The sequence below is a fragment of the Parasteatoda tepidariorum genome, chromosome 10 (assembly GCF_982258835.1).
Source record: "Parasteatoda tepidariorum strain Cologne lab strain chromosome 10, Ptep-v5.0, whole genome shotgun sequence".
Taxonomy (NCBI): domain Eukaryota; kingdom Metazoa; phylum Arthropoda; class Arachnida; order Araneae; family Theridiidae; genus Parasteatoda; species Parasteatoda tepidariorum.
In genome coordinates, this window is record NC_141764.1 from 58,705,907 (window position 1) to 58,722,094 (window position 16,188).

Below are 16,188 nucleotides of genomic sequence, written 5' to 3' on the forward strand. Positions count from 1 at the left end.
CATCCTCAATATAATAGTTATACACACACTGCTAAAAATTTCGAGGAAAAAAGGATTAAATAACAATTTATTTAATTGTTATTCTAGCATATTGAAACAAAACAGTCAGATTACCATAAATAAGATGGTTTTCAAACTGGTACCTGTGAGAAAAACTGTTTATTAACTGATTTCTTCCAATACGGCTAAACAACCATAATTTTACTGCACCAACTACGCCCACCTAATGAAGACGCTTAGTTCCTTCCAGTTGGGTACATATTATAGCCGAGAGATCTAATCTGCACAATCTTATGGCTGATAGAACGGGGGTTCGTGTCCCAACATTCATACCACTATATTTAATTCATTCTCTTCAACACATGAAGAGTTTCCAGTGTCCCGCACTCTCAAATGTGTGTCCCTGGATTATTAGAATACGATAATCTCATTCACACATAGATGACAGCATATTAAAGCTACTAAACTATCTCCAATGTCCAGTTAAATTTCATTTTTACGGTTTTGAAACCCTGCTAGCTGTAAATGATTTTGAAAAAAACATATAATTTTGTATTCATGGTTTTTTAACCATACTAGCGGTTTCAAAACCATAAAAATAAAAAATGTTCTTTATCATAAACTTTGCGATTAATTAGACGGACAGACTGATGCCGGTTATTTTATCATAGTTTTAGAATTAAAATTCTAACAGTGCATAAAAAAACACTAGAAAATATTTAGATTTTATTAAATGAAAAATTTAAAGTAACAAAAACATTTTCTTAAATGCAGAGGAAATACGTAGGAGAGGACATACAACAAACCGGTTTCAAGGTAAACCACTTCTTTCAAGTTGTATTACTATTTTCTCTTCAGTGAGTTAAATTTACTCAAAATAAATTATAAAGGCACGTTTATCTTAAGTATATATTTCAGTTCAAATTCAAATTGAATTCTTTAAATATAAGGAACTGAAAAATTATTCTTTGTAAATGTTTTAATTTCTCATTATTTCATTTTTGACACCATCCATTAGAAATAAAATCAAGAAACCAAAATTATTCAAAGTCAACATTTCGAAAATATTTCAGAAACTTATAATTTAACTATCAAAATTTCATTTTCAAAACTTTTTTGTAATTACTTAGGATGTATGTTGAGTATTAACGAGATAAAAAAATTCTAAAACGTAATGTTTATATTTTGTACTTCGCAATTTAGCATTGTATTTAGCAATTAGCAATTTAGCAAGTAGTCATTCAAAATATTTTTGATAAATCACACTCGCCAAATAATTGTTGTTTGTTAGAACTAATGCCATCACTTTCACTTAACTTCTACCAATACCAAAAAAAATTGAATTCAGGTCTTTAGAAAGTGATGCCCCTTATACTCTTTGCTTTATAGGTCTGACAAAAATAAAAAATATTTTCTCGTTTTTTAAAAAAGTAGTTTTTAAAAATTTGTCCTACTATTCAATATCAAATCAAAAATTCTTGAAATGATTTTTTTTTATTGCTTTGTAATTTTCTGTTTTATGTAAAAGCTGAATTTTTAATTCAAGTTTAACAAATAGTTTTTTTTGATTGGTGATACGATTAAGTAGCATCTTCTTTCATTATCTCCTTCCCAAATTTTATTTCAAAATAATAAAAGTGCAAAGGATTTTATTCTATGTCTAGTAAACATTTTTATTCGTTAAGCTATGATTTGTCTCTAATGATACACCAAACGATAAATAAGAACATTTCCATAATTTCCAGCGCGAGAAAGTGTTCAAATTAGAGCCGGTAATAAGTCCCACAAGACATTTACTAACTATTTCTAGAAAAGATATTCGAAATTGCTCGAAGCGATAACAAATAAGAGGGAGAAAGTTAGTCATAATCAAGAACAATTTATAATCCCGTCATGTTCTGCATCTTTATCAGATTACAAAGAATCTCTGTTTCATCTTCAGTCAAGTGAAAAGGGACAGAAAATTTAAACTTTCTGAGCCGATTACGATAGTTTGGAATTTAATTTTCTCACTCAAATATCTTCAAAAGTTATTGAACTGAAAGATCTAAAGACAGAGACAGTATCGAGCAATCACTTAGGAAGTTTAATAATATGAACTTCGTTCATATTTCGAAATGTTTTACTCAGACTTTTACTAATGAAACTGTGCGATTTTTATTTGAGTAAGATCTACGTAATGAAACAACTCACATTTAAAAAAAAATTAAAAAGCTGCTCAATTTAAGAAAGCACTTTTTTCATTAATAATGAAATTAATGTATTAAATATATTGTAGGCTTTATTTACAATCCAAGGATATTTTCAACTTCAAAATATAATAAAAATAAAATTTAAGAACCTTATTGAGTTATAGTTTACTCAAATAAATACATTCTATTAAAAAACAATACACATAAAAAACACTTTTTTTACAAATTATACTATTGAATAATAAATTTCAAATTCTGTACAGCTAAAAAACTAGCACTGAAGAGATGCCTTATTTTTAAAGAAAAAAAAAAGGTTTTCAGTTTGAAACTGCGAAACAAGTCTAAAAAAGTGTGATAGAAATTTACTATTCAATAATAATTTGTTTCAAATTTTGTAAAACTAAAAAATTAGCACTGAAGTATAATCTAACAACCTAAAACTGTTTTGACATGCCTCATTGTTTGGAGAAAAAGTTTTCAATTTAAATCAGTTAAGTTTTAATTTAAAGTAGATAAGCATTGCAAGTTAGAATAACTATCATGGATATTTACTATAGAATAATAATTTGTTTCAAATTCTGTAAAACTAAGAAAGATGTACTAAATAGCAATCTAATCTAAAAATGTTTTTAGAGAAAAAAGTTTATCAGTTTAAAATATTGCAAAACAAGTTCAAAAAACTAAAATTGCTCAAACAAGTGAGCCACTTTCTTCACATATGTATTATTTTCTAAAAACTTAAGTATATCAAATACATTTTTTTAGTTACAAACCATGGAACTGAATACTACTTTGCTTCAAATTCTGTACAATTGAAAAAACAATTTGTACCCAAAAATATTTTATAATGTCTTATTTAATTGCCAAAATTGTAAAAACAAGCAGACAATCCGTCATTCAAGTAATCATTTGCTCAAAAACATGTGTTCTATTTTTCATATTTGTATTATTTTAAACGAAAATTAGACACATGAAAATCACATTTCTTGGTTACAAATTATGCTATTTAACATTAAATTTTATAAGTTGGGAAAAATTTAAAGGCTCGATTTAATAAACTTCTTAGTAAGTACAGTAAACTTCTTAACTTAACACGAAACAATCGATATTTTAACCTTAATAAAAATAATAATAATAATAATAATAATAATATATATATATATATATATATATATATATATATATATATATATATATATATATATATATATATATATATATATATATATATATATATATATATATATATATATATATATATATATATATATATATATATATATATATATATATATATATATATATATATATATATATATCCAGGAATTTGGTTGGGCTCAAAGTTACAAGGTAACAGAATTGAAATTCAAAATATATTCGCTGGTTATGTATCATATCAGAAGCACAGCTATTATTTAAAGAGGGTTTTATTCAAAAACTATGTCATTAACAACTTCTTGTTCATTTTAAAGGTGATTTTCTCTCATTTTCTGAAATGCCAGTCAAAATAATCTTTTAATAATCCCTTCAGAGAAGAAAAGTCTCATGACAACAAACATGCTTAAAAATCATAAAGATACAGCATTATTCATTTCACATCCTTATTAGATCTACATATTCGTTTTTTAAGTCTTATGCATTCAATGCTTATTTACATATCCATCACAACAGTTTCGCTCATTTTCTTCTTTAAATTACAATAATCACAAAGATAAATATGTTAGAATCTCACTTTTAAAAGAAATCAAGCATTGAAATAAACGTGATTATGTTCAAAAATTGAAAAAAGAAAATCTTTTGTTGCAGACGATAGTTGTTTTTCTTAAAGTTACTGACCTTAATCTCCAAGGCGGGTGATGCGTCATTGACGTCATGCTTTGCCGATCATAATAGCTTAAATGACCTCCACATTTAAATTTCACTTGTATGAAACATAAAACAAAGAAAATTCAAAAAGAGAAATTTATTCTGAAATGTAAGCATTTTAAAACTTAACTGACATTTTAATTCTTGAAAAATTGTAGTCGATATATCATCTTATAATATTTTATTTACAATTATCAGCTTTAATTTCACGAGTAATTATCATTATTATTAAAAAATTTATGGTTATCGAAAATTTTAAAAACCAATTATTATTAATCGAATTTCCATTCTTAAGATCTTTTAATGTCAAGTAGGTTGATTTAAAATCTCAGAAGGCCATCTTAACTCGAAATTCTCTTTTTTTATGTTTAACAGTTCTTTTCATTCATTTTCATTATTTTCATTTTTTATGTTTAACAGTTCATTTTTTTTCTACTTAAATACCATGTCAGACATCTCTGTTACTTATTAACCATGAAGAAATACCTGGTATTGATAGATAATAAATGTAACAATTTAACAAACTCATTTAAGCTATCTAACAATGAAGGAAACTAGTTGCGCAGTGAATTATTTGATAAAATGTCTCATTGACACAGAATTTTTATTAAACATACTTTTCATACTTTTTTCATTATTTTATGTTAATTTGGGCCAAAGAAAGTGAAAATTATTATATTTTGTGTTTTAATCATTCATGGTTATGAAATGCTGTATGAAATACCGGTGTGTATTTCTGGGTTAAAGGAAAAATCTTTCAAAACAGCTCACTTACACACAAAAATTTTCCAAATTTGTTCTTATTTGCACTTATTTAGATCGAAAAGAAACACTTATTTATCATTGAAAAATCAAAATAAATTATTGATACTTTTTTGAACATGAATGAAAATAAAATTTTCAAAATACTTTGTTTGGATTTTAGATTATAGTACTAATAAAATTCCGATTATCTAACAGATTTTTTTAGTTACTATTAGACTGTTTTTCTAATAATTAAAAAATACAAAATATATTTTTGCTTGTAAGTAGAGCGTTAGAAAAAATATGTTTGAAAGGGTCACTTGTGTCTCCTTTGCGTTTGAGATTAGAGAACAAGAAAGGGCGAATAAGCGGAGAAAAAAAAATTAATAGCTGCTTTTACAAATAAAACGGCAATAATATAAATATAATAAAAATACGCTTTTAAAAAAGTGTCAAATGAAATGTAACACAGGCTGCCAATAACGAGTTTAGGAACCCTTAAAGCTAGCGAATGGCACGAGTAAACACAAAATATTTCAACTACTACAACTAAGCAAACGCAAGTAGAATTTTGAGTTTTGAGGTAATAAAATAAGTATTACAAGCAATAATTTGTGGGATTGGAAAGTATCATAAGGTATTTATCATAATTTAAAAATAGACTTTAAAAACTTGCTGAAATTTCAACAATATCTGAAAAATGAGGCACACATGATAACGGGGTAAAGTATATGCACAATTTTGATAAAATAAGCTTTAAATTAGGTGGATATGTTATTACTATAAATTACATGTCATTTCATAACTTTACTTTTATAATTAGTGAATTTAAAAAATATAAAATTAATATTTTTAATTTTTGTAAAAATTATTTAAAACAAGCCTTATTTAATACTTTTGCTTATAAAGCCCAATAAAAAAATTATGTAAAAAGAATTTGTGAGCAATCTAGAGCACCAAAGTTTCAAATTTAAAAAAAATTTCTATTTACACTGTTTTTAAAATTAAGAAGAACATTTCTACCTTGTGATAGTTTCAAAGGGATGAAATTATTTCATGTAATATCTACTTCCATTAGCCAGAAACTGATCTACTTGATACTGCTTAGAAGTTGTAGCACTTTGAATAATATGTATTTTCACATACTTTTAACCCTTTCACATACCCTTTCCCTTAAAATGTATAATTTTTGTTAGCTTTTACAATGTGTTCCTTTTATTTATCAAATACACAGAAAAAAATATGAACTAAAATTACGAAGCAGAGAAACATCTAAAACAATTTTTAATTATACCTTATAAATAAAAAAAATTTATCTATATTACACTTCACAAGGAAAAAAAAATTTTGGTAAAATTACCGTATACATATAACAAGTATTACATTTACGTAATATTCAAATCTTTGCCGTGGCTTAAATTGATTCATTTCACGGTAATGTTATTAAATTTAACTTGAACATTAAACAACTTATTAATAATACCCATTCAAATCAGGTACTCCATATTAGTTGTAAGGATGAGTAACATATATAAATTTAAGAAAAATTTCTCATTTATTTTTAAGTACGAGTCATTATTAACTCATTTTATAAATAGTACCTATCAATCAGGTCTCAAAATTTATATTGCCCGGCACGTAAAAACTCAGAATGAGCATTCTTATTTTACCTCTACATGCCCTGTCGGGCACGTAAATATCAAAAGAGAGCAAAAAATTCAAACAGAGATAATGTAAAATATCAATTAAGGGCCCCTCAAATTTAGACGAAAATCGCCACGATGCTGGATAGGACGATTATACAGAGTCAAAGAAAGAAAAAAAAGAAAGAAAGTCAATTGTAATTGAAAAGGCAAAAATATTATTAAATTTATTAATATGAATAAGAATATATCGAAAAACTAGCTTTTTATTCACTTTGTCATGCTTATTTTTACTAAAAATGTTTAGACGAAACGGGGTACAAAAAAAAAAATAATATAAAAGTTCATATAGTTTTAAAGCACTGCTGATGAATATGCACTTGCCAATAATATGTAATAATTCGAATGATATCACTTCGTTGTTAAAACAATAATACTCTCCTTTCACTCTATCTATGTTTATTTCGGCTTAAAACTGCTAGATCAATAATACTTAATACTTGTAAGGATCGTGTAAGTATATTAGGTTAATAATACTAAACATTTCTGAATTTGAACTTGAAGTTTTGATGTAGATAAAAATTCTGTTAATATAAATTTTTTAGTTACATTTATATGACTAATTAGCAATCGAAAAAGACTTATAGGTATGAACTTAGGAGACTAACATGCCCAGCAAGGCATGTAAAAGCATTGGTATGAATTATTCATTTTAAGGTTTGAATTAATATGTACATTTGTATATTTTATTACAAATTGCAAATTACAAATTTTACAAAAAAAAAAATTTGTGTACGCATCTAAGCAATAAATTGTTCAATAAATTAAGAGTAACTTAATAGAGTGTTTTATTTTAATGTGTGTCCAAGACTAAATAACTGAGGTATGAAATCTGTGTTTTATATTGTTTCATGATTTCTTAGTAATAATGCACTTCGAACAAATCGTAAAATTTCGAAATACATACTATAATATTTATAATTTCATTTTAAAAGTTCGCTTCATCAATCAACTAAAATGGTGTTTACAAAAATACGCGAAATTATACCGGCTTCGAACGTGTCAAGTGATTTTAAGTAAACAAGTTAGCGTAAAAATGGTGCTATTTCACTGGTGTTCTCTTTACATTTATTTGCAAAGCTTTTAAATAGTGTATTTTCGTCATATTTTCTGAAGCGCAAATTACTGCTTTATGATTTTCTATAGGAAGAGCGTGATGCTCCAGTGAATTTTTAGATGACATTTTCGATTTCTGCAGTTAAGTAGAGAATGAAACTTCTGAAGTTATACATTAAAAATAAATATTTTTCATTCTAAGTTTGATTAAATTTTACTCAAAATTGTAAAGGGTATGTTGAATACAAAATCAATATGCCACAAATTGCGGCACATTTCTAAAGCAGAAAAATAGCCTTCGTCCGTAACGTTTTTGTTATTCAAGTATAGACTTATGTAATATCATAATTATTGTTTGAAATAGTTTTAAAGTATTACACACTGTAAAAATTTCAGGATCTAATTACGGTTAAAAGTACTGGTGTCCTGAATGCAGCATCTGTAAAATACATTTTAGAGTAAAATCCATTTTTACCGTAAACCTTTTTATCGTAATTTTTACAGTAATATTTATTTCATTACAGTGCTTCAACGATTTCACAGTAAATGTTGCAACAGAAATTACGATATATCTTATTTTTTGTTCTGTAATCCATTACGGTAAAAATGGATATCATGGTAAAAAATACTGGCCCCCTGAGTACCGGTATTTTTACCATAATTTGATCCGAATTTTTTCACAGTGCAGTAGAGTTATACAGTATAGTTTTTATAGTCAGAACGCACAAAACTAAATTTTATATTTGTAACTTAGCTGCCTAATAAACTCTTTAATTACATTTTCTCTCCGGGACGTAGCCAAAGAAAAATACCTCGCGAGTTGCAAAATTTTGAAAATTTTAGCATGGGCTTTTAATTAAACAAAAGTTTTGCGTAGATATTTAAGTTCATGCAAGTTATTTTAATACATTTCTAAATAACATAATAATAAATTCAACCAAAAGAAGAATGGAGAGAAGTTTAAAATAATTAAAATAAATCATTATTTACTTAACGGGCTGAGAAAAAAATATTCTTTGATTCATAAACACCTAACATCCATAAAATAAATAAACATCCAATCATTTTATAAAAAAATAGTGAAATGTATAAACAAACAATTAAATACAATTTTATAAATTAAATTAAAAAAATATTAAAGAAAACGTTAACCTCATCAACAAATTTGTCATTGCACTTACTGTCGCAAAAGAGCGTTGTAAACTTAAGAGTATTGTGTCAGGATGTTGAATAAAACGCACCGCTTTTTCAAATGACATAAGTCTAATAATTATTTTAATAACAGTCCTTTTTATGCATCTGAAACATGTTTTGAATGTAAAAGGTGTCATGCAAACATTTTATTAAAAATAATATTTTATAATGAGAACAAATTGCTTTTTTACAGCAAACAGTTATAAAAATCTAGTACTTCCAGATTCGTCTCAATTTTTTTATGCACACGGCTCCCAAAGGCGAATTTTTGGAATGTTTTTTTAATAAATTACAATATAAAACTTATGTATTTAATTAAAATATAGATTAACGTTGCATTAACGCACTTTTCCCGTAAGAAATTTGTTTGCGATTTGTATAATTTACAATAAGTTTAACGCATTTCATATACATAGCTAGTTAAAAATAAAGTGAGAGCACAGTTTTAGAGTTCTTTCGGTAACCTGTTGGAATTTTCACTCTAAAATTATGGTAAAATAACCAGCAGCAGTCAGTTCATCCAATTAACCATAATTACGGTAAAGAACCTTTTTACCTTTACGATTTAGAAACAGTTTACAACTAGTATGATTAAAAAACCATGAGTACAAAACTGTATGGGTTTTAACCATTTACAACCAGAATTTTTTCAAAACGGTCAAAAAAGAAATTTAAATGGACATTAGAGCTAGGCTTTTCCTTAAGTAACGAGCATAGTTGGGAGTGCAGGACACCAGAAATTTTTGAAGGCAATGGAGGAAATATTGTGGTGCCAACGTTGTCACTCGAACCCCCGTTTTGTCGGTCGTGAGATTGGCAGATCAGTCCTCTGGGTTATAACATAGCTACAATACTAGTCTACTCGGCTCGGTTATAATACTAGTCTTCTCGGCTATATTATGAACTCAACTGCTAACTAAGCGACTTCATTAGGTGGGCCTAGTAGTGCGATAAAATCCAGGTCCTTTAACCGTACTAGGTAAAAGCAGTTAATAAAAGTTTTTTGACAGAGTTAACAGTTTGAATTCCATCTAATTTATGGTTATTTGACTGTTTTGTTTCAATCCGATAAAATAACAATTAAATAAATTGTTATTTAACAATGTTTACTGAAAATTTTTTAACAGTGTAGTCAAAGCACTTCGCATTTTAAAAAACTGTACAAGTTAAATAACACATAAAATATAATTCCATGTACTATTAAAGCAAACATTTTAATCATTATTGCTCACAATGATATTATATAGTGATCAAATTACTAGCAACTAAGTACTTTAAAACAAAATTATTTTTTATTGATTATAACTATCGTAACGCTTAAATACAAGGCGCGAATAAATGTTTCGTGACTTGCATTCCTTTATTATTATCTAGCGTCTTTCATTTCCAAAATACTTGTATCATTGAAAAAACGGACATTTTGATTTCAATGTCATTTTGCGCAGTTAGTGTTTCTTTTTTAACCTTCAAACGGAAGAACTAAAATACAACACATTCGGAAGTACCTTGAGTTACTGACAATGAATCTTAAACACTATTGTTTTCAATTGCTCCCTGAAAATAACTTCTCAAGACCGAATTCGCGATGATATTGTAAACATAGAAGAATAAATTAATTCTGAAAATAGTTCATTTCCCATTACTATGTGCCCAAATCTGTGTTAATAAAATATATTGCAAGTTCTTAATGGAGTAATTTTTAATTGTGGCAGAACAGCTTGTTTATCGTAAATTAACAAAAATGATTGCATAGCTGTATGTATGGTAATGATAATTTGGTTTTTTTCCCGTTTATATGGTAACAGTTTACAGGTATTCAAAATTACAGTTTTCATAACCACACGTTTACTAAAAAATACAAATCTTAATGGAAAATTTAATCGAATATATTATTTTTATGCCATACTTTAAGATATCATGATAAAATGATTATCATATATTACAAAACCATATTTTATAGTTAATTTTTTCAAAACCATAACCAAAGCTCTTCGGTAAAATAAATTGAGATTTCTGGTGTTCCCTTACTTACTTACATCACTTACTTACATAACTTACTTACATTTTTTAAAGTAATAGAAATATTTACAATTTAAAATTTCATACTGGTTTTAATAGATTGACCGCAACTATGTGATGGTCAATAACACCTCGATAGCCTCGGTGGCTTAGGGGATAGAGAGTTCGCCTCCCAATGAGGTGACCCAGATTCGAATCCCAGCTGTGGTCGGCTGATACGAATTCTGCTCCCGGGTCACACCGACCACAGCGCTGACATAAATATCATCAGTGGTAGACGTATCATGGGTTAGAATCCCGTTGCCGTCGGGCTGACCGTGGGAGGTTTGTGTGGTTTTCCACAAATGTGGGTTAGTTCCCCTGTCTTCTGGGCGGAGTTAAAAATTACAAGTCTACGCAGTTGAACCTTGATAATTGTAAACCTAGCTGCTCAGCACCAGTTATTAAGTATAAAATGAAAGTTATAAAAGACAAAAATCACCCTCTGATAATAGAGTCACAAAATGTCGGAAATATATAGCCATACATGCAAATTTCTCCAATTTAAAAGGAAGAGATTTCTTGAAAGTTTAAAGTAGTACCATTTTAGTTTTAATTTAATATGTTTGAATTACAATTATTTTGATCACAACTATATTTAATCAACTTAAACACATTAATAAGACCTGATTGTAAGGCCTGATGTGCTGGAAAATTAAACAAATGGAGTCTACTTAATAGTTATTTAGCTGTCACTTCAAATTTTGGAAACAATTTAGAACGACCTAGAAACCTGAACCACTATGGAAAGTAAACTCAGCGAAAAAGAATCCCGTGAGCCTTAAAATTATTTTACAGTGGTTCACATTCACAAAAAAGCTAGAAATAATCTATTGTTTGAACTACCACTTTAACGTTTGGAGAACAAACCAGAACAGTTTGAATATGAATACTGTTACATTTTCATTGAAAAATTGAATGCTGTGAGGATTGCAAAAGTATTGAATATTTTTTATGGTTGTCCTTTTTATGTAGCAATATTTTACAATTTCAAAAGCCCATGGACGAGTGCATTTTACCGAGAAGAAATTTATTTCAAGATAATGAAATAATATCATTAATTCATAATTATTTATTTATTTTTAAACTATTTAAAAAAATAACTAGCAAATATTAACATGTGTTTTACTGTTCACTTTGGAAACAGTTAAAGAATTATATATTATTAAAAATTAACATTTTTCGCGAACTCAGCCTTTCACCTATAATAAGTATATAAAAAGTCAATAACATTAAAAAAATATTTTTACAAATTTGATATAAATCTGAAAAATTAAAGTTTTTTAAGGAAAAGGTTGCTAAACTCGCAGCTAACGGTTTCTAAAACTTGCTATTGAAAAGAAAATAATTGCAGAGCTGTAAAAATACACTGTTAAAAGTAACTGTAAATTCCACAGGGAAAAAATGCACTTTTTACAGATAAAAACCGTTTAAATATAAATAAAGATTTTTTCTGTTTTTAATCGTTTCCCGCACGAAACAAAAAGTGTTTCTTTTAGTAGTAAAAATGTCTTTTTATAGACTTCACGTATATTTGACGGTTTAAAGCTGTTTTTTACAAAACAGTTTATCTTTGTTTTCCCCCTAAACATAAACGGATTAAAAACTGTCAATTTAAAATTTAGTTTTTGCCAAGCAATTTTGCTTCATCTAAGATACTTTATCATTTTTGAAAACATTTTATGATTACACCGACTACAATGCTGAATTACTTATTATACAAAGTTTTTTTTTTTTTGTTAAAATAGCAATGTTTACTTGCTTAATAAAACAGGCAGTCGTTTCTAAATAACAGTATTTTTATGTGAAATAAACGGTTTTATACTGGCACACCAACTGACAGTTCTTTTTTCTGCAAATTTAACAGATTTTTTTTACGATGTACTTTAATTATACCATTTCAAATTTTCAGGGAAAAACAGGTACATTTTAGAAGCCTAAATTGGTACAATTTAAAAATAGAAATTTTTTCCGCAAGTACAATTTAAAACTTCTATAAATAAAAGAATATATATAGCATCTCTTTGGTATACATATCGTATGGCTTCGAGTGTTAAAACAACTTAAGAGTTAAAACAAACAAATTTGCATCTTTCGCGTTTTCCATTTTCGTTAGATTAAAATCTATTCAATTTTTTCAATCCCAACATTAAAAATTAAACAACATTTTTAATTTTAATGTAATGATATTTCTTCGTATGTTAATGATGTTTCCAAAAACTCCCTTCTGAATTGTTTTTACACCTCGTAAATTATTCAACCGATTATATTAAAACTTAGACATTTTAGAAATTATCATCAAAATTATATATGTTTTAATTTGTATAACTTAACATTTCATTATTTTCTCGATTTTTTAGAAATTGAATCATAATAAATAAAACAATACATGAAATTAACATTGAACAAACGTGCTTTGTAAATACTTCAAAAAAGTTTTCATGTGCGTTATCAGCTTATAAGTTGAGATAAAAATAAAAAATAAATAAAAATTAAAGTTGGTAATATTAAGGTTCCCAAACTTTTGACCTTCACTTTTCAAATATTTCAGATGGAGTAGCACCATATTTCCTTGTCAAAAATGCGAATCTGACGAAAACAGTAACTTTTATACAGAAAAAAGTATGATTTTGAGACAATTTCGAAACTTTACTAAAAGGATAGTGCAAATTGATTAGCTTGTTTCGAGTATGTTCTTCAAACAATTAGAATATCATCTAACAACCTGAAAATCAAATTATTTTGATAAAGAGTTAGCGAAGTAAGATTTCTTTCTATTTCTGCATATTAATTATTCTAATCATAAAACAATACAACTGTTCGTGCATCCAGGCATTTCAATGTAAACATTAAGTTATTCTATTTATTTCTAATACTTAAAGCTATTTTGTAAGTCATTGTCTATAGCAGTGTTTCCCAAACTTATGAATTTTGTGTACCCTTTCTAAATTTTTCGTAACGCTTTGTACCCTAATAAAAAATTTATGTATTTTTTACTATAAAAAAAATTGCACAAAAGTTAAAAATTGCAACTGGTTTTGACAATACTAATTATTAACTGTTAAATCAGCAAAAAATAGCCAATAGAAAAATACTTAATTGTAAATTTTCATGGAGAGCTTTGTTTTTAAATAAATTTTTTTTGAAATGCTCTTTTGTTGTATTCGATAAGAACGCGTGCCCCCACTAAACTGTTCCCGTACCCCTGGGGGTACGCGTACCACACTTTGGGAAACACTGGTCTATATCAAAGTATGCATTCAAAAAAAAATTCATTCAGTAATTATGCTAGAATACGATATAATATTGATGTATCAATACAACACACACATTTTTGTTTCATTTCACATGTTGAAAAAGTACAATATTGTATTTATTATTTTTCATACAACGACAAATTTTAAAATAGTACAGAGATTAACTTCACCAAAAAAAATTTCAGTTAATATTAAACTCAAACGTAGTTCTATTTAAATTCATTTCTTTACATATTTCATTTATAAAATTCTAAACCTTGTTTCAAAATTAATTGTTTGTATTTTTATTCAATGGGTAATTTTTCAAAAGTTTTTATTTAAGTGCATATTATTTTTTTATAAAATAGTTTTTTTTTTATTAAAATATAAATGCTGTATTTTTTATTTATAAAAGTTTCTAAAATTATCATGTAATTTCATTTAGTATGTGACTTGTTAAAAATGATTAAAATATATTCTACATACTTCATGGTTATCTAATAATGTTAATCCATATCGCAAGGAATATCGTCACAAATTGATCAAAAATATATTTTTATGATCCTAACAATTCAATCAAACACACTTTCATATTGCATCAATGAAATTCTCAGCTGCAGCTTTTCATATTCACGGAGTAAGCAGTAGAAATTTTAAATATTTACATATTTTGTTCAAATAATATATATTTTACTCAAGAAAAAGAATTTTGTATATTTATTAAAATATAATTTGCTTATTTTCACAATTTATGAAATTTTCTAAAATCAAAATTAAATTTCATTTAAAATGTGACTTATTATAAATGATTAAAATATATTTTGCATACCTTATGGTTATCCAATAATTTTAATCCATATCGCAAGGAATATCGTCTCAAATTGATCAAGAGTATATTTTTATGATCCCAACAATTCAATCAAACACACTTTCATATTGCATCAATGAAACTCTCAACGGGAGCTTTCATATTCACGGAGTAAGCAGCAGGAATTTTAAATATTTATATATTTTATTTAAATAATATATATTTTAAATGTTAATCCATATCGCAAGGAACATCGTCACCAATTGATCAAGAATATATTTTTATGATCCCAACAATTCAATCAAACACACTTTCATAATGCATCAATGAAACTCTCAGCGGCAGCTTTCATATTCACGGAGTAAGCAGCAGGAATTTTAAACATTTATAGATTGTATTCAAATAATAATATTTTATTCAAATAATACAATTTTGTATATTTTATTAAAATATGAACTTCCTTAATTTTACTATTCATAAAATTTTCTAAAATTACAATTAAATTTCATTTAAAATGTGACTGATTAAAAGTGATTCAAATATCGTTTGCATACCTTATGGTTATCCAATAATGTTAATCCATATCGCAAAGAATATCGTCACAAATTGATCACGAAAACATTTTGCGTTCGTAAACTACAATTCAATCAAACACACTTTCATATCTATTGCATCAATGAAACTCTCGGCGGCAGCTTTCACATTCACGGAATAAGCAGCAGGAATTTTACAATTCAACTCACCTAACATCTCACTCGTCGCGACGAGGTTCAGGAAGAAGTAGAAAAAAATAAATACGTAACAACAAATAAAGTTGTACTTTTTAACGATGGAGGCGAAAAAAAAGATGAGAAGAATATATTTAGGGTTGCTTGCTCGTGAGAAATCTCTGAGGCGATTTTTGATTGGCGAGATATGAGATTTTAATTTATAGTTTAGAGATTAAGAGTTGATGATATTACTTTCTTGGAGAAAGTTATAACGTTAACTTTTCATATCAGTACTTTCTTAAAATTTGGTTAAGATAATTTTTTTTTAAATATTTTTTCATATTACTATTTAATTTATTATGTTTTTTTTTATTTTACTATATTTATTATATATTTATTCATTTAGCAATGAGAATTCAAATTAATGGTTCACTAAAACTGTAGTTTCATAAATATACAGGAAATGTGCTAGTTTTAAAATATGTTAAACAGCGGATAAAGCTTTGTTTTGTTCTTTTATTGAAACAAGAACAAAGAAAGTGTGTTTAAAACGTCTCAAAAAGTTTAATTGTGTCTTTTTCTTTGAAATCAACCTAGCTTTAGATTCATAGAGGAATCAGG

The 16,188-nt window shown here is 26.8% G+C and overlaps 1 protein-coding gene across 3 annotated transcripts in view; it reads right to left on the reverse strand.

Annotated features, from left to right (window-relative positions):
- LOC107455139 (beta-1,3-galactosyltransferase 5) overlaps nucleotides 1–15,680 on the reverse strand; it is a 33,317-nt gene extending 17,637 nt beyond the window's left edge. Inside the window, exon 1 of one of the 3 annotated variants that reach the window (XM_016072605.4) lies at nucleotides 15,412–15,680. The gene's annotated coding sequence lies outside the window, so the exon portion shown is untranslated. Of the gene's footprint in view, nucleotides 1–14,878; nucleotides 15,027–15,411 lie in introns of those variants that run through there. The other 2 variants (XM_071183984.2, XM_016072607.4) reach the window with 2 other exon arrangements.
- Between the last annotated feature and the right edge of the window lie 508 nt (nucleotides 15,681–16,188).